This window comes from Oncorhynchus masou, chromosome 20, assembly GCF_036934945.1.
Source record: "Oncorhynchus masou masou isolate Uvic2021 chromosome 20, UVic_Omas_1.1, whole genome shotgun sequence".
In the NCBI taxonomy this organism is placed as follows: Eukaryota; Metazoa; Chordata; class Actinopteri; order Salmoniformes; family Salmonidae; genus Oncorhynchus; species Oncorhynchus masou.
In genome coordinates this window covers 29028641-29046697 of record NC_088231.1, presented here as the reverse complement: position 1 = coordinate 29046697, position 18057 = coordinate 29028641, and positions in this window count along the sequence as shown.

The window sequence follows — 18057 nt, the reverse complement described above, 5'->3', positions numbered from 1 at the left end:
ACTCTATAAGACCTGATCTGTCTCATGTTGACTCTATAGGACCTGATCTGTCTCATGTTGACTCTATAGGACCTGATCTGTCTCATGTTGACTCTATAGGACCTGATCTGTCTCATGTTGACTCTATAGGACCTGATCTGTCTCATGTTGACTCTTTAGGACCTAATCTGTCTCATGTTGATTCTATAGGACCTGATCTGTCTCAGAGACATGTTGACTCTATATGACCTGATCTGTCACATGTTGACTCTATAGGACCTGATCTGTCTCATTTGACTCTATAGGACCTGATCTGACTCATGTTGATTCTATAGGACCTGATCTTTCTCAGAGACATGTTGACTCTATAGGACCTGATCTGTCTCATGTTGACTCCACAGGACCTGATCTGTCTCATGTTGACTCTATAGGACCTGATCTGTCACATGTTGACTCTATAGGACCTGATCTGTCTCATGTTGATTCTATAGGACCTGATCTTTCTCAGAGACATGTTGACTCTATAGGACCTGATCTGTCTCATGTTGACTCAAAAGGACCTGATCTGTCTCATGTTGACTCTATAGGACCTGATCTGTCTCATGTTGACTCTATAGGACCTGATCTGTCTCATGTTGACTCTACAGGACCTGATCTGTCTCATGTTGACTCTATATGACCTGATCTGTCTCATGTTGACTCTATAGGACCTGATCTGTCTCATGTTGACTCTATATGACCTGATCTGTCTCATGTTGACTCTACAGGACCTGATCTGTCTCATGTTGACTCTATATGACCTGATCTGTATCATGTTGACTCTATAGGACCTGATCTGTCTCATGTTGACTCTATAGGACCTGATCTGTCTCAGAGACATGTTGACTCTATAGGACCTGATCTGTCTCATGTTGACTCTATAGCACCTGATCTGTCTCATGTTGACTCTATAGAACCTGATCTGTCTCATGTTGACTCTATAGGACCTGATCTGTATCATGTTGACTCTATAGGACCTGATCTGTCTCATGTTGGCTCTATAGGACCTGATCTGTCTCATGTTGACTCTATAGGACCTGATCTGTCTCATGTTGACTCTATAGGACCTGATCTGTCTCATGTTGACTCTATAGGACCTGATCTGTCTCATGTTGACTCTATAGGACCTGATCTGTCTCATGTTGACTCTATAGGACCTGATCTGTCTCATGTTGACTCTATAGGACCCGATCTGTCTCATGTTGACTCTTTAAGACCTAATCTGTCTCATGTTGATTCTATAGGACCTGATCTGTCTCAGAGACATGTTGACTCTATATGACCTGATCTGTCACATGTTGACTCTATAGGACCTGATCTGTCTCATGTTGACTCTGTAGGACCTGATCTGACTCATGTTGATTCTATAGGACCTGATCTTTCTCAGAGACATGTTGACTCTATAGGACCTGATCTGTCTCATGTTGACTCCACAGGACCTGATCTGTCTCATGTTGACTCTATAGGACCTGATCTGTCACATGTTGACTCTATAGGACCTGATCTGTCTCATGTTGATTCTATAGGACCTGATCTTTCTCAGAGACATGTTGACTCTATAGGACCTGATCTGTCTCATGTTGACTCAAAAGGACCTGATCTGTCTCATGTTGACTCTATAGGACCTGATCTGTCTCATGTTGACTCTACATGACCTGATCTGTCTCATGTTGACTCTATAGGACCTGATCTGTCTCATGTTGACTCTATAGGACCTGATCTGTCTCATGTTGACTCTATAGGACCTGATCTGTCTCATGTTGACTCTATAGGACCTGATCTGTCTCATGTTGACTCTATAGGACCTGATCTGTCTCAGAGACATGTTGACTCAATAGGACCTGATCTGTCTCATGTTGACTCTATAAGACCTGATCTGTCTCATGTTGACTCTATAGGACCTGATCTGTCTCATGTTGACTCTATAGGACCTGATCTGTCTCATGTTGACTCTATCGGACCTGATCTGTCTCATGTTGATTCTATAGGACCTGATCTGTCTCATGTTGACTCTATAGGACCTGATCTGCCTCATGTTGACTCTATAGGACCTGATCTGTCTCATGTTGACTCTATAAGACCTGATCTGTCTCATGTTGACTCTATAGGACCTGATCTGTCTCATGTTGACTCTATAGGACCTGATCTGTCTCATGTTGACTCTATAGGACCTGATCTGTCTCATGTTGACTCTATAGGACCCGATCTGTCTCATGTTGACTCTTTAGGACCTAATCTGTCTCATGTTGACTCTATAGGACCTGATCTGTCTCAGAGACATGTTGACTCTATATGACCTGATCTGTCACATGTTGACTCTATAGGACCTGATCTGTCTCATTTTGACTCTATAGGACCTGATCTGACTCATGTTGATTCTATAGGACCTGATCTTTCTCAGACATGTTGACTGACTCTATAGGACCTGATCTGTCTCATGTTGACTCCACAGGACCTGATCTGTCACATGTTGACTCTATAGGACCTGATCTGTCACATGTTGACTCTATAGGACCTGATCTGTCTCATGTTGATTCTATAGGACCTGATCTTTCTCAGAGACATGTTGACTCTATAGAACCTGATCTGTCTCATGTTGACTCAAAAGGACCTGATCTGTCTCATGTTGACTCTATAGGACCTGATCTGTCTCATGTTGACTCTATAGGACCTGATCTGTCTCATGTTGACTCTATATGACCTGATCTGTCTCATGTTTACTCTACAGGACCTGATCTGTCTCATGTTGACTCTATATGACCTGATCTGTCTCATGTTGACTCTATAGGACCTGATCTGTCTCATGTTGACTCTATATGACCTGATCTGTCTCATGTTGACTCTACAGGACCTGATCTGTCTCATGTTGACTCTATATGACCTGATCTGTATCATGTTGACTCTATAGGACCTGATCTGTCTCATGTTGACTCTATAGGACCTGATCTGTCTCAGAGACATGTTGACTCTATAGGACCTGATCTGTCTCATGTTGACTCTATAGCACCTGATCTGTCTCATGTTGACTCTATAGAACCTGATCTGTCTCATGTTGACTCTATAGGACCTGATCTGTATCATGTTGACTCTATAGGACCTGATCTGTCTCATGTTTGCTCTATAGGACCTGATCTGTCTCATGTTGACTCCACAGGACCTGATCTGTCTCATGTTGACTCTATAGGACCTGATCTGTCACATGTTGACTCTATAGGACCTGATCTGTCTCATGTTGATTCTATAGGACCTGATCTTTCTCAGAGACATGTTGACTCTATAGGACCTGATCTGTCTCATGTTGACTCAAAAGGACCTGATCTGTCTCATGTTGACTCTATAGGACCTGATCTGTCTCATGTTGACTCTATAGGACCTGATCTGTCTCATGTTGACTCTATATTACCTGATCTGTCTCATGTTGACTCTATAGGACCTGATCTGTCTCATGTTGACTCTATAGGACCTGATCTGTCTCATGTTGACTCTATAGGACCTGATCTGTCTCATGTTGACTCTATAGGACCTGATCTGTCTCATGTTGACTCTATAGGACCTGATCTGTCTCAGAGACATGTTGACTCTATAGGACCTGATCTGTCTCATGTTGACTCTATAGGACCTGATCTGTCTCATGTTGACTCTATAGGACCTGATCTGTCTCATGTTGATTCTATAGGACCTGATCTGTCTCATGTTGACTCTATAGGACCTGATCTGCCTCATGTTGACTCTATAGGACCTGATCTGTCTCATGTTGACTCTATAAGACCTGATCTGTCTCATGTTGACTCTATAGGACCTGATCTGTCTCATGTTGACTCTATAGGACCTGATCTGTCTCATGTTGACTCTATAGGACCTGATCTGTCTCATGTTGACTCTATAGGACCCGATCTGTCTCATGTTGACTCTTTAGGACCTAATCTGTCTCATGTTGATTCTATAGGACCTGATCTGTCTCAGAGACATGTTGACTCTATATGACCTGATCTGTCTCATGTTGACTCTATAGGACCTGATCTGTCTCATTTTGACTCTATAGGACCTGATCTGACTCATGTTGATTCTATAGGACCTGATCTTTCTCAGAGACATGTTGACTCTATAGGACCTGATCTGTCTCATGTTGACTCCACAGGACCTGATCTGTCTCATGTTGACTCTATAGGACCTGATCTGTCACATGTTGACTCTATAGGACCTGATCTGTCTCATGTTGATTCTATAGGACCTGATCTTTCTCAGAGACATGTTGACTCTATAGGACCTGATCTGTCTCATGTTGACTCTAAAGGACCTGATCTGTCTCATGTTGACTCTATAGGACCTGATCTGTCTCATGTTGACTCTATAGGACCTGATCTGTCTCATGTTGACTCTATATGACCTGATCTGTCTCATGTTGACTCTACAGGACCTGATCTGTCTCATGTTGACTCTATATGACCTGATCTGTCTCATGTTGACTCTATAGGACCTGATCTGTCTCATGTTGACTCTATATGACCTGATCTGTCTCATGTTGACTCTACAGGACCTGATCTGTCTCATGTTGACTCTATATGACCTGATCTGTATCATGTTGACTCTATAGGACCTGATCTGTCTCATGTTGACTCTATAGGACCTGATCTGTCTCAGAGACATGTTGACTCTATAGGACCTGATCTGTCTCATGTTGACTCTATAGGACCTGATCTGTCTCATGTTGACTCTATAGAACCTGATCTGTCTCATGTTGACTCTATAGGACCTGATCTGTATCATGTTGACTCTATAGGACCTGATCTGTCTCATGTTGGCTCTATAGGACCTGATCTGTCTCATGTTGACTCTATAGGACCTGATCTGTCTCATGTTGACTCTATAGGACCTGATCTGTCTCATGTTGACTCTATAGGACCTGATCTGTCTCATGTTGACTCTATAGGACCTGATCTGTCTCATGTTGACTCTATAGGACCTGATCTGTCTCATGTTGACTCTATAGGACCCGATCTGTCTCATGTTGACTCTTTAAGACCTAATCTGTCTCATGTTGATTCTATAGGACCTGATCTGTCTCAGAGACATGTTGACTCTATATGACCTGATCTGTCACATGTTGACTCTATAGGACCTGATCTGTCTCATGTTGACTCTGTAGGACCTGATCTGACTCATGTTGATTCTATAGGACCTGATCTTTCTCAGAGACATGTTGACTCTATAGGACCTGATCTGTCTCATGTTGACTCCACAGGACCTGATCTGTCTCATGTTGACTCTATAGGACCTGATCTGTCACATGTTGACTCTATAGGACCTGATCTGTCTCATGTTGATTCTATAGGACCTGATCTTTCTCAGAGACATGTTGACTCTATAGGACCTGATCTGTCTCATGTTGACTCAAAAGGACCTGATCTGTCTCATGTTGACTCTATAGGACCTGATCTGTCTCATGTTGACTCTACATGACCTGATCTGTCTCATGTTGACTCTATAGGACCTGATCTGTCTCATGTTGACTCTATAGGACCTGATCTGTCTCATGTTGACTCTATAGGACCTGATCTGTCTCATGTTGACTCTATAGGACCTGATCTGTCTCATGTTGACTCTATAGGACCTGATCTGTCTCAGAGACATGTTGACTCAATAGGACCTGATCTGTCTCATGTTGACTCTATAAGACCTGATCTGTCTCATGTTGACTCTATAGGACCTGATCTGTCTCATGTTGACTCTATAGGACCTGATCTGTCTCATGTTGACTCTATCGGACCTGATCTGACTCATGTTGATTCTATAGGACCTGATCTGTCTCATGTTGACTCTCTAGGACCTGATCTGTCTCATGTTGACTCTATAGGACCTGATCTGTCTCATGTTGACTCTATAAGACCTGATCTGTCTCATGTTGACTCTATAGGACCTGATCTGTCTCATGTTGACTCTATAGGACCTGATCTGTCTCATGTTGACTCTATATGACCTGATCTGTCACATGTTGACTCTATAGGACCTGATCTGTCTCATTTTGACTCTATAGGACCTGATCTGACTCATGTTGATTCTATAGGACCTGATCTTTCTCAGAGACATGTTGACTCTATAGGACCTGATCTGTCTCATGTTGACTCCACAGGACCTGATCTGTCTCATGTTGACTCTATAGGACCTGATCTGTCACATGTTGACTCTATAGGACCTGATCTGTCTCATGTTGATTCTATAGGACCTGATCTGTCTCAGAGACATGTTGACTCTATAGACCTGATCTGTCTCATGTTGACTCAAAAGGACCTGATCTGTCTCATGTTGACTCTATAGGACCTGATCTGTCTCATGTTGACTCTATAGGACCTGATCTGTCTCATGTTGACTCTATATGACCTGATCTGTCTCATGTTGACTCTACAGGACCTGATCTGTCTCATGTTGACTCTATATGACCTGATCTGTCTCATGTTGACTCTATAGGACCTGATCTGTCTCATGTTGACTCTATATGACCTGATCTGTCTCATGTTGACTCTATAGGACCTGATCTGTCTCATGTTGACTCTATATGACCTGATCTGTATCATGTTGACTCTATAGGACCTGATCTGTCTCATGTTGACTCTATAGGACCTGATCTGTCTCAGAGACATGTTGACTCTATAGGACCTGATCTGTCTCATGTTGACTCTATAGCACCTGATCTGTCTCATGTTGACTCTATAGAACCTGATCTGTCTCATGTTGACTCTATAGGACCTGATCTGTATCATGTTGACTCTATAGGACCTGATCTGTCTCATGTTTGCTCTATAGGACCTGATCTGTCTCATGTTGACTCTATAGGACCTGATCTGTCTCATGTTGACTCTATAGGACCTGATCTGTCTCATGTTGACTCTATAGGACCTGATCTGTCTCATGTTGACTCTATAGGACCTGATCTGTCTCATGTTGACTCTATAGGACCTGATCTGTCTCATGTTGACTCTATAGGACCCGATCTGTCTCATGTTGACTCTTTAGGACCTAATCTGTCTCATGTTGATTCTATAGGACCTGATCTGTCTCAGAGACATGTTGACTCTATATGACCTGATCTGTCACATGTTGACTCTATAGGACCTGATCTGTCTCATGTTGACTCTATAGGACCTGATCTGACTCATGTTGATTCTATAGGACCTGATCTTTCTCAGAGACATGTTGACTCTATAGGACCTGATCTGTCTCATGTTGACTCCATAGGACCTGATCTGTCTCATGTTGACTCTATAGGACCTGATCTGTCACATGTTGACTCTATAGGACCTGATCTGTCTCATGTTGATTCTATAGGACCTGATCTTTCTCAGAGACATGTTGACTCTATAGGACCTGATCTGTCTCATGTTGACTCTATAGGACCTGATCTGTCTCATGTTGACTCTATAGGACCTGATCTGTCTCATGTTGACTCTATAGGACCTGATCTGTCTCATGTTGACTCTATAGGACCTGATCTGTCTCATGTTGACTCTATAGGACCTGATCTGTCTCATGTTGACTCTATAGGACCTGATCTGTCTCATGTTGACTCTATAGGACCTGATCTGTCTCAGAGACATGTTGACTCTATAGGACCTGATCTGTCTCATGTTGACTCTATAGGACCTGATCTGTCTCATGTTGACTCTATAGGACCTGATCTGTCTCATGTTGGCTCTATAGGACCTGATCTGTCTCATGTTGACTCTATAGGACCTGATCTGTCTCATGTTGACTCTATAGGACCTGATCTGTCTCATGTTGACTCTATAGGACCCGATCTGTCTCATGTTGACTCTTTAGGACCTAATCTGTCTCATGTTGATTCTATAGGACCTGATCTGTCTCAGAGACATGTTGACTCTATAGGACCTGATCTGTCTCATGTTGACTCTATAGGACCTGATCTGTCTCATGTTGACTCTATAGGACCTGATCTGTCTCATGTTGACTCTATAGGACCTGATCTGTCTCATGTTGACTCTATAGGACCTGATCTGTCTCATGTTGACTCTATAGGACCTGATCTGTCTCATGTTGACTCTATAGGACTGATCTGTCTCATGTTGACTCTTTAGGACCTAATCTGTCTCATGTTGATTCTATAGGACCTGATCTGTCTCAGAGACATGTTGACTCTATATGACCTGATCTGTCACATGTTGACTCTATAGGACCTGATCTGACTCATGTTGATTCTATAGGACCTGATCTTTCTCAGAGACATGTTGACTCTATAGGACCTGATCTGTCTCATGTTGACTCCACAGGACCTGATCTGTCTCATGTTGACTCTATAGGACCTGATCTGTCACATGTTGACTCTATAGGACCTGATCTGTCTCATGTTGATTCTATAGGACCTGATCTTTCTCAGAGACATGTTGACTCTATAGGACCTGATCTGTCTCATGTTGACTCAAAAGGACCTGATCTGTCTCATGTTGACTCTATAGGACCTGATCTGTCTCATGTTGACTCTATATGACCTGATCTGTCTCATGTTGACTCTATAGGACCTGATCTGTCTCATGTTGACTCTATAGGACCTGATCTGTCTCATGTTGACTCTATAGGACCTGATCTGTCTCATGTTGACTCTATAGGACCTGATCTGTCTCATGTTGACTCTATAGGACCTGATCTGTCTCAGAGACATGTTGACTCTATAGGACCTGATCTGTCTCATGTTGACTCTATAGGACCTGATCTGTCTCATGTTGACTCTATAGAACCTGATCTGTCTCATGTTGACTCTATAGGACCTGATCTGTCTCATGTTGACTCTATAGGACCTGATCTGTCTCATGTTGGCTCTATAGGACCTGATCTGTCTCATGTTGACTCTATAGGACCTGATCTGTCTCATGTTGACTCTATAGGACCTGATCTGTCTCAGAGACATGTTGACTCTATAGGACCTGATCTGTCTCATGTTGACTCTATAGGACCTGATCTGTCTCATGTTGACTCTATAGGACCTGATCTGTCTCATGTTGACTTTATAGGACCTGATCTGTCTCATGTTGACTCTATAGGACCTGATCTGTCTCAGAGACATGTTGACTCAATAGGACCTGATCTGTCTCATGTTGACTCTATAGGACCTGATCTGTCTCATGTTGACTCTATAGGACCTGATCTGTCTCAGAGACATGTTGACTCTATAGGACCTGATCTGTCTCATGTTGACTCTATAGGACCTGATCTGTCTCATGTTGACTCTATCGGACCTGATCTGTCTCATGTTGACTCTATAAGACCTGATCTGTCTCATGTTGACTCTATAGGACCTGATCTGTCTCATGTTGACTCTATAAGACCTGATCTGTCTCATGTTGACTCTATAGGACCTGATCTGCCTCATGTTGATTCTATAGGACCTGATGTGTCTCATGTTGACTCTATAGGAACCTGATCTGTCTCAGAGACATGATGACTCTATAGGACCTGATCTGTCTCATGTTGACTCTATAGGACCTGATCTGTCTCATGTTGACTCTATAGGACCTGATCTGTCTCATGTTGACTCTATAGGACCTGATCTGTCTCATGTTGATTCTATAGGACCTGATGTGTCTCATGTTGACTCTATAGGACCTGATCTGTCTCAGAGACATGTTGACTCTATAGGACCTGATCTGTCTCATGTTGACTCTATAGGACCTGATCTGGCTCATGTTGATTCTATAGGACCTGATCTGTCTCATGTTGACTCTATAGGACCTGATCTGTCTCATGTTGACTCTATAGGACCTGATCTGTCTCAGAGACATGTAGACTCTATAGGACCTGATCTGTCTCATGTTGACTCTATAGGACCTGATCTGTCTCAGAGACATGTAGACTCTATAGGACCTGATCTGTCTCATGTTGACTCTATATGACCTGATCTGTCTCATGTTGACTCTATAGGACCTGATCTGTCTCATGTTGACTCTCTAGGACCTGATCTGTCTCATGTTGACTCTATAGGACCTGATATCTGTCTCATGTTGACTCTATAGGACCTGATCTGTCTCATGTTGACTCTATAGGACCTGATCTGTCTCATGTTGACTCTATAGGACCTGATCTGTCTCAGAGACATGTTGACTCTATAGGACCTGATCTGTCTCATGTTGACTCTATAGGACCTGATCTGTCTCATGTTGGCTCTATAGGACCTGATCTGTCTCATGTTGACTCTATAGGACCTGATCTGTCTCATGTTGACTCTATAGGACCTGATCTGTCTCAGAGACATGTTGACTCTATAGGACCTGATCTGTCTCATGTTGACTCTATAGGACCTGATCTGTCTCATGTTGATTCTATAGGACCTGATCTGTCTCATGTTGACTCTATAGGACCTGATCTGTCTCATGTTGACTCTATAGGACCTGATCTGTCTCTCATGTGTAGACTCTATAGGACCTGATCTGTCTCATGTTGAGTCTATAGGACCTGATCTGTCTCAGACATGTGACTCTATAGGACCTGATCTGTCTCATGTTGACTCTATAGGACCTGATCTGTCTCATGTTGACTCTATAGGACCTGATCTGTCTCATGTTGACTCTATAGGACCTGATCTGTCTCATGTTGACTCTATAGGACCTGATATGTGTCTCATGTTGACTCTATAGGACCTGATCTGTCTCATGTTGACTCTATAGGACCTGATCTGTCTCATGTTGACTCTATAGGACCTGATCTGTCTCATGTTGACTCTATAGGACCTGATCTGTCTCATGTTGACTCTATAGGACCTGATCTGTCTCATGTTGACTCTATAGGACCCGATCTGTCTCATGTTGACTCTTTAGGACCTAATCTGTCTCATGTTGATTCTATAGGACCTGATCTGTCTCAGAGACATGTTGACTCTATATGACCTGATCTGTCTACATGTTGACTCTATAGGACCTGATCTGACTCATGTTGATTCTATAGGACCTGATCTGTCTCAGAGACATGTTGACTCTATAGGACCTGATCTGTCTCATGATGACTCAAAAGGACCTGATCTGTCTCATGTTGACTCTATAGGACCTGATCTGTCTCATGTTGACTCTATATGACCTGATCTGTCTCATGTTGACTCTATAGGACCTGATCTGTCTCATGTTGACTCTATAGGACCTGATCTGTCTCATGTTGACTCTATAGGACCTGATCTGTCTCATGTTGACTCTATAGGACCTGATCTGTCTCATGTTGACTCTATAGGACCTGATCTGTCTCAGAGACATGTTGACTCTATAGGACCTGATCTGTCTCATGTTGACTCTATAGGACCTGATCTGTCTCATGTTGACTCTATAGAACCTGATCTGTCTCATGTTGACTCTATAGGACCTGATCTGTCTCATGTTGACTCTATAGGACCTGATCTGTCTCATGTTGGCTCTATAGGACCTGATCTGTCTCATGTTGACTCTATAGGACCTGATCTGTCTCATGTTGACTCTATAGGACCTGATCTGTCTCAGAGACATGTTGACTCTATAGGACCTGATCTGTCTCATGTTGACTCTATAGGACCTGATCTGTCTCATGTTGACTCTATAGGACCTGATCTGTCTCATGTTGACTTTATAGGACCTGATCTGTCTCATGTTGACTCTATAGGACCTGATCTGTCTCAGAGACATGTTGACTCAATAGGACCTGATCTGTCTCATGTTGACTCTATAGGACCTGATCTGTCTCATGTTGACTCTATAGGACCTGATCTGTCTCAGAGACATGTTGACTCTATAGGACCTGATCCGTCTCATGTTGACTCTATAGGACCTGATCTGTCTCATGTTGACTCTATCGGACCTGATCTGTCTCATGTTGACTCTATAAGACCTGATCTGTCTCATGTTGACTCTATAGGACCTGATCTGTCTCATGTTGACTCTATAGGACCTGATCTGTCTCATGTTGACTCTATCGGACCTGATCTGTCTCATGTTGACTCTATAAGACCTGATCTGTCTCATGTTGACTCTATAAGACCTGATCTGTCTCATGTTGACTCTATAAGACCTGATCTGTCTCATGTTGACTCTATAGGACCTGATCTGCCTCATGTTGATTCTATAGGACCTGATGTGTCTCATGTTGACTCTATAGGACCTGATCTGTCTCAGAGACATGTTGACTCTATAGGACCTGATCTGTCTCATGTTGACTCTATAGGACCTGATCTGTCTCATGTTGACTCTATAGGACCTGATCTGTCTCATGTTGACTCTATAGGACCTGATCTGCCTCATGTTGATTCTATAGGACCTGATGTGTCTCATGTTGACTCTATAGGACCTGATCTGTCTCATGTTGACTCTATAGGACCTGATCTGGCTCATGTTGATTCTATAGGACCTGATCTGTCTCATGTTGACTCTATAGGACCTGATCTGTCTCATGTTGACTCTATAGGACCTGATCTGTCTCAGAGACATGTAGACTCTATAGGACCTGATCTGTCTCATGTTGACTCTATAGGACCTGATCTGTCTCAGAGACATGTAGACTCTATAGGACCTGATCTGTCTCATGTTGACTCTATATGACCTGATCTGTCTCATGTTGACTCTCTAGGACCTGATCTGTCTCATGTTGACTCTATAGGACCTGATATCTGTCTCATGTTGACTCTATAGGACCTGATCTGTCTCATGTTGACTCTATAGGACCTGATCTGTCTCATGTTGACTCTATAGGACCTGATCTGTCTCAGAGACATGTTGACTCTATAGGACCTGATCTGTCTCATGTTGACTCTATAGGACCTGATCTGTCTCATGTTGACTCTATAGGACCTGATCTGTCTCATGTTGACTCTATAATACCTGATCTGTCTCATGTTGACTCTATAGGAACTTATCTGTCTCATGTTGACTCTGAAGGACCTGATCTGTCTCATGTTGACTCTATAGGACCTGATCTGTCTCATGTTGACTCTATAGGACCTGATCTGTCTCATGTTGACTCTATAGGACCTGATCTGTCTCAGAGACATGTTGACTCTATAGGACCTGATCTGTCTCATGTTGACTCTATAGGACCTGATCTGTCTCAGAGACATGTTGACTCTATAGGACCTGATCTGTCTCATGTTGACTCTATAGGACCTGATCTGTCTCAGAGACATGTTGACTCTATAGGACCTGATCTGTCTCATGTTGACTCTATAGGACCTGATCTGTCTCAGAGACATGTTGACTCTATAGGACCTGATCTGTCTCATGTTGACTCTATAGGACCTGATCTGTCTCAGAGACATGTTGACTCTATAGGACCTGATCTGTCTCATGTTGACTCTATAGGACCTGATCTGTCTCATGTTGATTCTATAGGACCTGATCTGTCTCATGTTGACTCTATAGGACCTGATCTGTCTCATGTTGACTCTATAGGACCTGATCTGTCTCAGAGACATGTAGACTCTATAGGACCTGATCTGTCTCATGTTGAGTCTATAGGACCTGATCTGTCTCAGAGACATGTAGACTCTATAGGACCTGATCTGTCTCATGTTGACTCTATATGACCTGATCTGTCTCATGTTGACTCTATAGGACCTGATCTGTCTCATGTTGACTCTCTAGGACCTGATCTGTCTCATGTTGACTCTATAGGACCTGATATGTGTCTCATGTTGACTCTATAGGACCTGATCTGTCTCATGTTGACTCTATAGGACCTGATCTGTCTCAGAGACATGTTGACTCTATAGGACCTGATCTGTCTCATGTTGACTCTATAGGACCTGATCTGTCTCATGTTGACTCTATAGGACCTGATCTGTCTCATGTTGACTCTATAGGACCCGATCTGTCTCATGTTGACTCTTTAGGACCTAATCTGTCTCATGTTGATTCTATAGGACCTGATCTGTCTCAGAGACATGTTGACTCTATATGACCTGATCTGTCACATGTTGACTCTATAGGACCTGATCTGACTCATGTTGATTCTATAGGACCTGATCTTTCTCAGAGACATGTTGACTCTATAGGACCTGATCTGTCTCATGTTGACTCCACAGGACCTGATCTGTCTCATGTTGACTCTATAGGACCTGATCTGTCACATGTTGACTCTATAGGACCTGATCTGTCTCATGTTGATTCTATAGGACCTGATCTTTCTCAGAGACATGTTGACTCTATAGGACCTGATCTGTCTCATGTTGACTCAAAAGGACCTGATCTGTCTCATGTTGACTCTATAGGACCTGATCTGTCTCATGTTGACTCTATATGACCTGATCTGTCTCATGTTGACTCTATAGGACCTGATCTGTCTCATGTTGACTCTATAGGACCTGATCTGTCTCATGTTGACTCTATAGGACCTGATCTGTCTCATGTTGACTCTATAGGACCTGATCTGTCTCATGTTGACTCTATAGGACCTGATCTGTCTCAGAGACATGTTGACTCTATAGGACCTGATCTGTCTCATGTTGACTCTATAGGACCTGATCTGTCTCATGTTGACTCTATAGGACCTGATCTGTCTCATGTTGACTCTATAGGACCTGATCTGTCTCATGTTGACTCTATAGGACCTGATCTGTCTCATGTTGACTCTATAGGACCTGATCTGTCTCATGTTGACTCTATAGGACCTGATCTGTCTCATGTTGACTCTATAGGACCTGATCTGTCTCAGAGACATGTTGACTCTATAGGACCTGATCTGTCTCATGTTGACTCTATAGGACCTGATCTGTCTCATGTTGACTCTATAGGACCTGATCTGTCTCATGTTGACTTTATAGGACCTGATCTGTCTCATGTTGACTCTATAGGACCTGATCTGTCTCAGAGACATGTTGACTCAATAGGACCTGATCTGTCTCATGTTGACTCTATAGGACCTGATCTGTCTCATGTTGACTCTATAGGACCTGATCTGTCTCAGAGACATGTTGACTCTATAGGACCTGATCTGTCTCATGTTGACTCTATAGGACCTGATCTGTCTCATGTTGACTCTATCGGACCTGATCTGTCTCATGTTGACTCTATAGGACCTGATCTGTCTCATGTTGACTCTATAGGACCTGATCTGTCTCATGTTGACTCTATAAGACCTGATCTGTCTCATGTTGACTCTATAGGACCTGATCTGTCTCATGTTGACTCTATAGGACCTGATCTGTCTCATGTTGACTCTATAGAACCTGATCTGTCTCAGAGACATGTTGACTCTATAGGACCTGATCTGTCTCATGTTGACTCTATAGGACCTGATCTGTCTCATGTTGACTCTATAGGACCTGATCTGTCTCATGTTGACTCTATAGGACCTGATCTGTCTCATGTTGATTCTATAGGACCTGATCTGTCTCATGTTGACTCTATAGGACCTGATCTGTCTCAGAGACATGTTGACTCTATAGGACCTGATCTGTCTCATGTTGACTCTATAGGACCTGATCTGTCTCAGAGACATGTTGACTCTATAGGACCTGATCTGTCTCATGTTGACTCTATAGGACCTGATCTGTCTCATGTTGGCTCTATAGGACCTGATCTGTCTCATGTTGACTCTATAGGACCTGATCTGTCTCATGTTGACTCTATAGGACCTGATCTGTCTCAGAGACATGTTGACTCTATAGGACCTGATCTGTCTCATGTTGACTCTATAGGACCTGATCTGTCTCATGTTGACTCTATAGGACCTGATCTGTCTCATGTTGACTTTATAGGACCTGATCTGTCTCATGTTGACTCTATAGGACCTGATCTGTCTCAGAGACATGTTGACTCAATAGGACCTGATCTGTCTCATGTTGACTCTATAGGACCTGATCTGTCTCATGTTGACTCTATAGGACCTGATCTGTCTCAGAGACATGTTGACTCTATAGGACCTGATCCGACTCATGTTGACTCTATAGGACCTGATCTGTCTCATGTTGACTCTATCGGACCTGATCTGTCTCATGTTGACTCTATAAGACCTGATCTGTCTCATGTTGACTCTATAGGACCTGATCTGTCTCATGTTGACTCTATAAGACCTGATCTGTCTCATGTTGACTCTATAGGACCTGATCTGCCTCATGTTGATACTATAGGACCTGATTTGTCTCATGTTGACTCTATAGGACCTGATCTGTCTCAGAGACATGTTGACTCTATAGGACCTGATCTGTCTCATGTTGACTCTATAGGACCTGATCTGTCTCATGTTGACTCTATAGGACCTGATCTGTCTCATGTTGACTCTATAGGACCTGATCTGCCTCATGTTGATTCTATAGGACCTGATCTGTCTCATGTTGACTCTATAGGACCTGATCTGTCTCATGTTGACTCTATAGGACCTGATCTGGCTCATGTTGATTCTATAGGACCTGATCTGTCTCATGTTGACTCTATAGGACCTGATCTGTCTCATGTTGACTCTATAGGACCTGATCTGTCTCAGAGACATGTAGACTCTATAGGACCTGATCTGTCTCATGTTGACTCTATAGGACCTGATCTGTCTCAGAGACATGTTGACTCTATAGGACCTGATCTGTCTCATGTTGACTCTATAGGACCTGATCTGTCTCATGTTGACTCTATCGGACCTGATCTGTCTCATGTTGACTCTATAAGACCTGATCTGTCTCATGTTGACTCTATAGGACCTGATCTGTCTCATGTTGACTCTATAAGACCTGATCTGTCTCATGTTGACTCTATAGGACCTGATCTGCCTCATGTTGATTCTATAGGACCTGATGTGTCTCATGTTGACTCTATAGAACCTGATCTGTCTCAGAGACATGTTGACTCTATAGGACCTGATCTGTCTCATGTTGACTCTATAGGACCTGATCTGTCTCATGTTGACTCTATAGGACCTGATCTGTCTCATGTTGACTCTATAGGACCTGATCTGTCTCATGTTGATTCTATAGGACCTGATCTGTCTCATGTTGACTCTATAGGACCTGATCTGTCTCAGAGACATGTAGACTCTATAGGACCTGATCTGTCTCATGTTGACTCTATAGGACCTGATCTGTCTCAGAGACATGTTGACTCTATAGGACCTGATCTGTCTCATGTTGACTCTATAGGACCTGATCTGTCTCATGTTGGCTCTATAGGACCTGATCTGTCTCATGTTGACTCTATAGGACCTGATCTGTCTCATGTTGACTCTATAGGACCTGATCTGTCTCAGAGACATGTTGACTCTATAGGACCTGATCTGTCTCATGTTGACTCTATAGGACCTGATCTGTCTCATGTTGACTCTATAGGACCTGATCTGTCTCATGTTGACTTTATAGGACCTGATCTGTCTCATGTTGACTCTATAGGACCTGATCTGTCTCAGAGACATGTTGACTCTATAGGACCTGATCTGTCTCATGTTGACTCTATAGGACCTGATCTGTCTCATGTTGACTCTATAGGACCTGATCTGTCTCAGAGACATGTTGACTCTATAGGACCTGATCTGTCTCATGTTGACTCTATAGGACCTGATCTGTCTCATGTTGTCTCTATAGGACCTGATCTGTCTCATGTTGACTCTATAAGACCTGATCTGTCTCATGTTGACTCTATAGGACCTGATCTGTCTCATGTTGACTCTATAGGACCTGATCTGTCTCATGTTGACTCTATAGGACCTGATCTGTCTCATGTTGATCTATAGGACCTGATTTGTCTCATGTTGACTCTATAGGACCTGATCTGTCTCAGAGACATGTTGACTCTATAGGACCTGATCTGTCTCATGTTGACTCTATAGGACCTGATCTGTCTCATGTTGACTCTATAGGACCTGATCTGTCTCATGTTGACTCTATAGGACCTGATCTGTCTCATGTTGACTCTATAGGACCTGATCTGTCTCATGTTGACTCTATAGGACCTGATCTGTCTCATGTTGACTCTATAGGACCTGATCTGTCTCATGTTGACTCTATAGGACCTGATCTGTCTCATGTTGATTCTATAGGACCTGATCTGTCTCATGTTGACTCTATAGGACCTGATCTGTCTCAGAGACATGTAGACTCTATAGGAC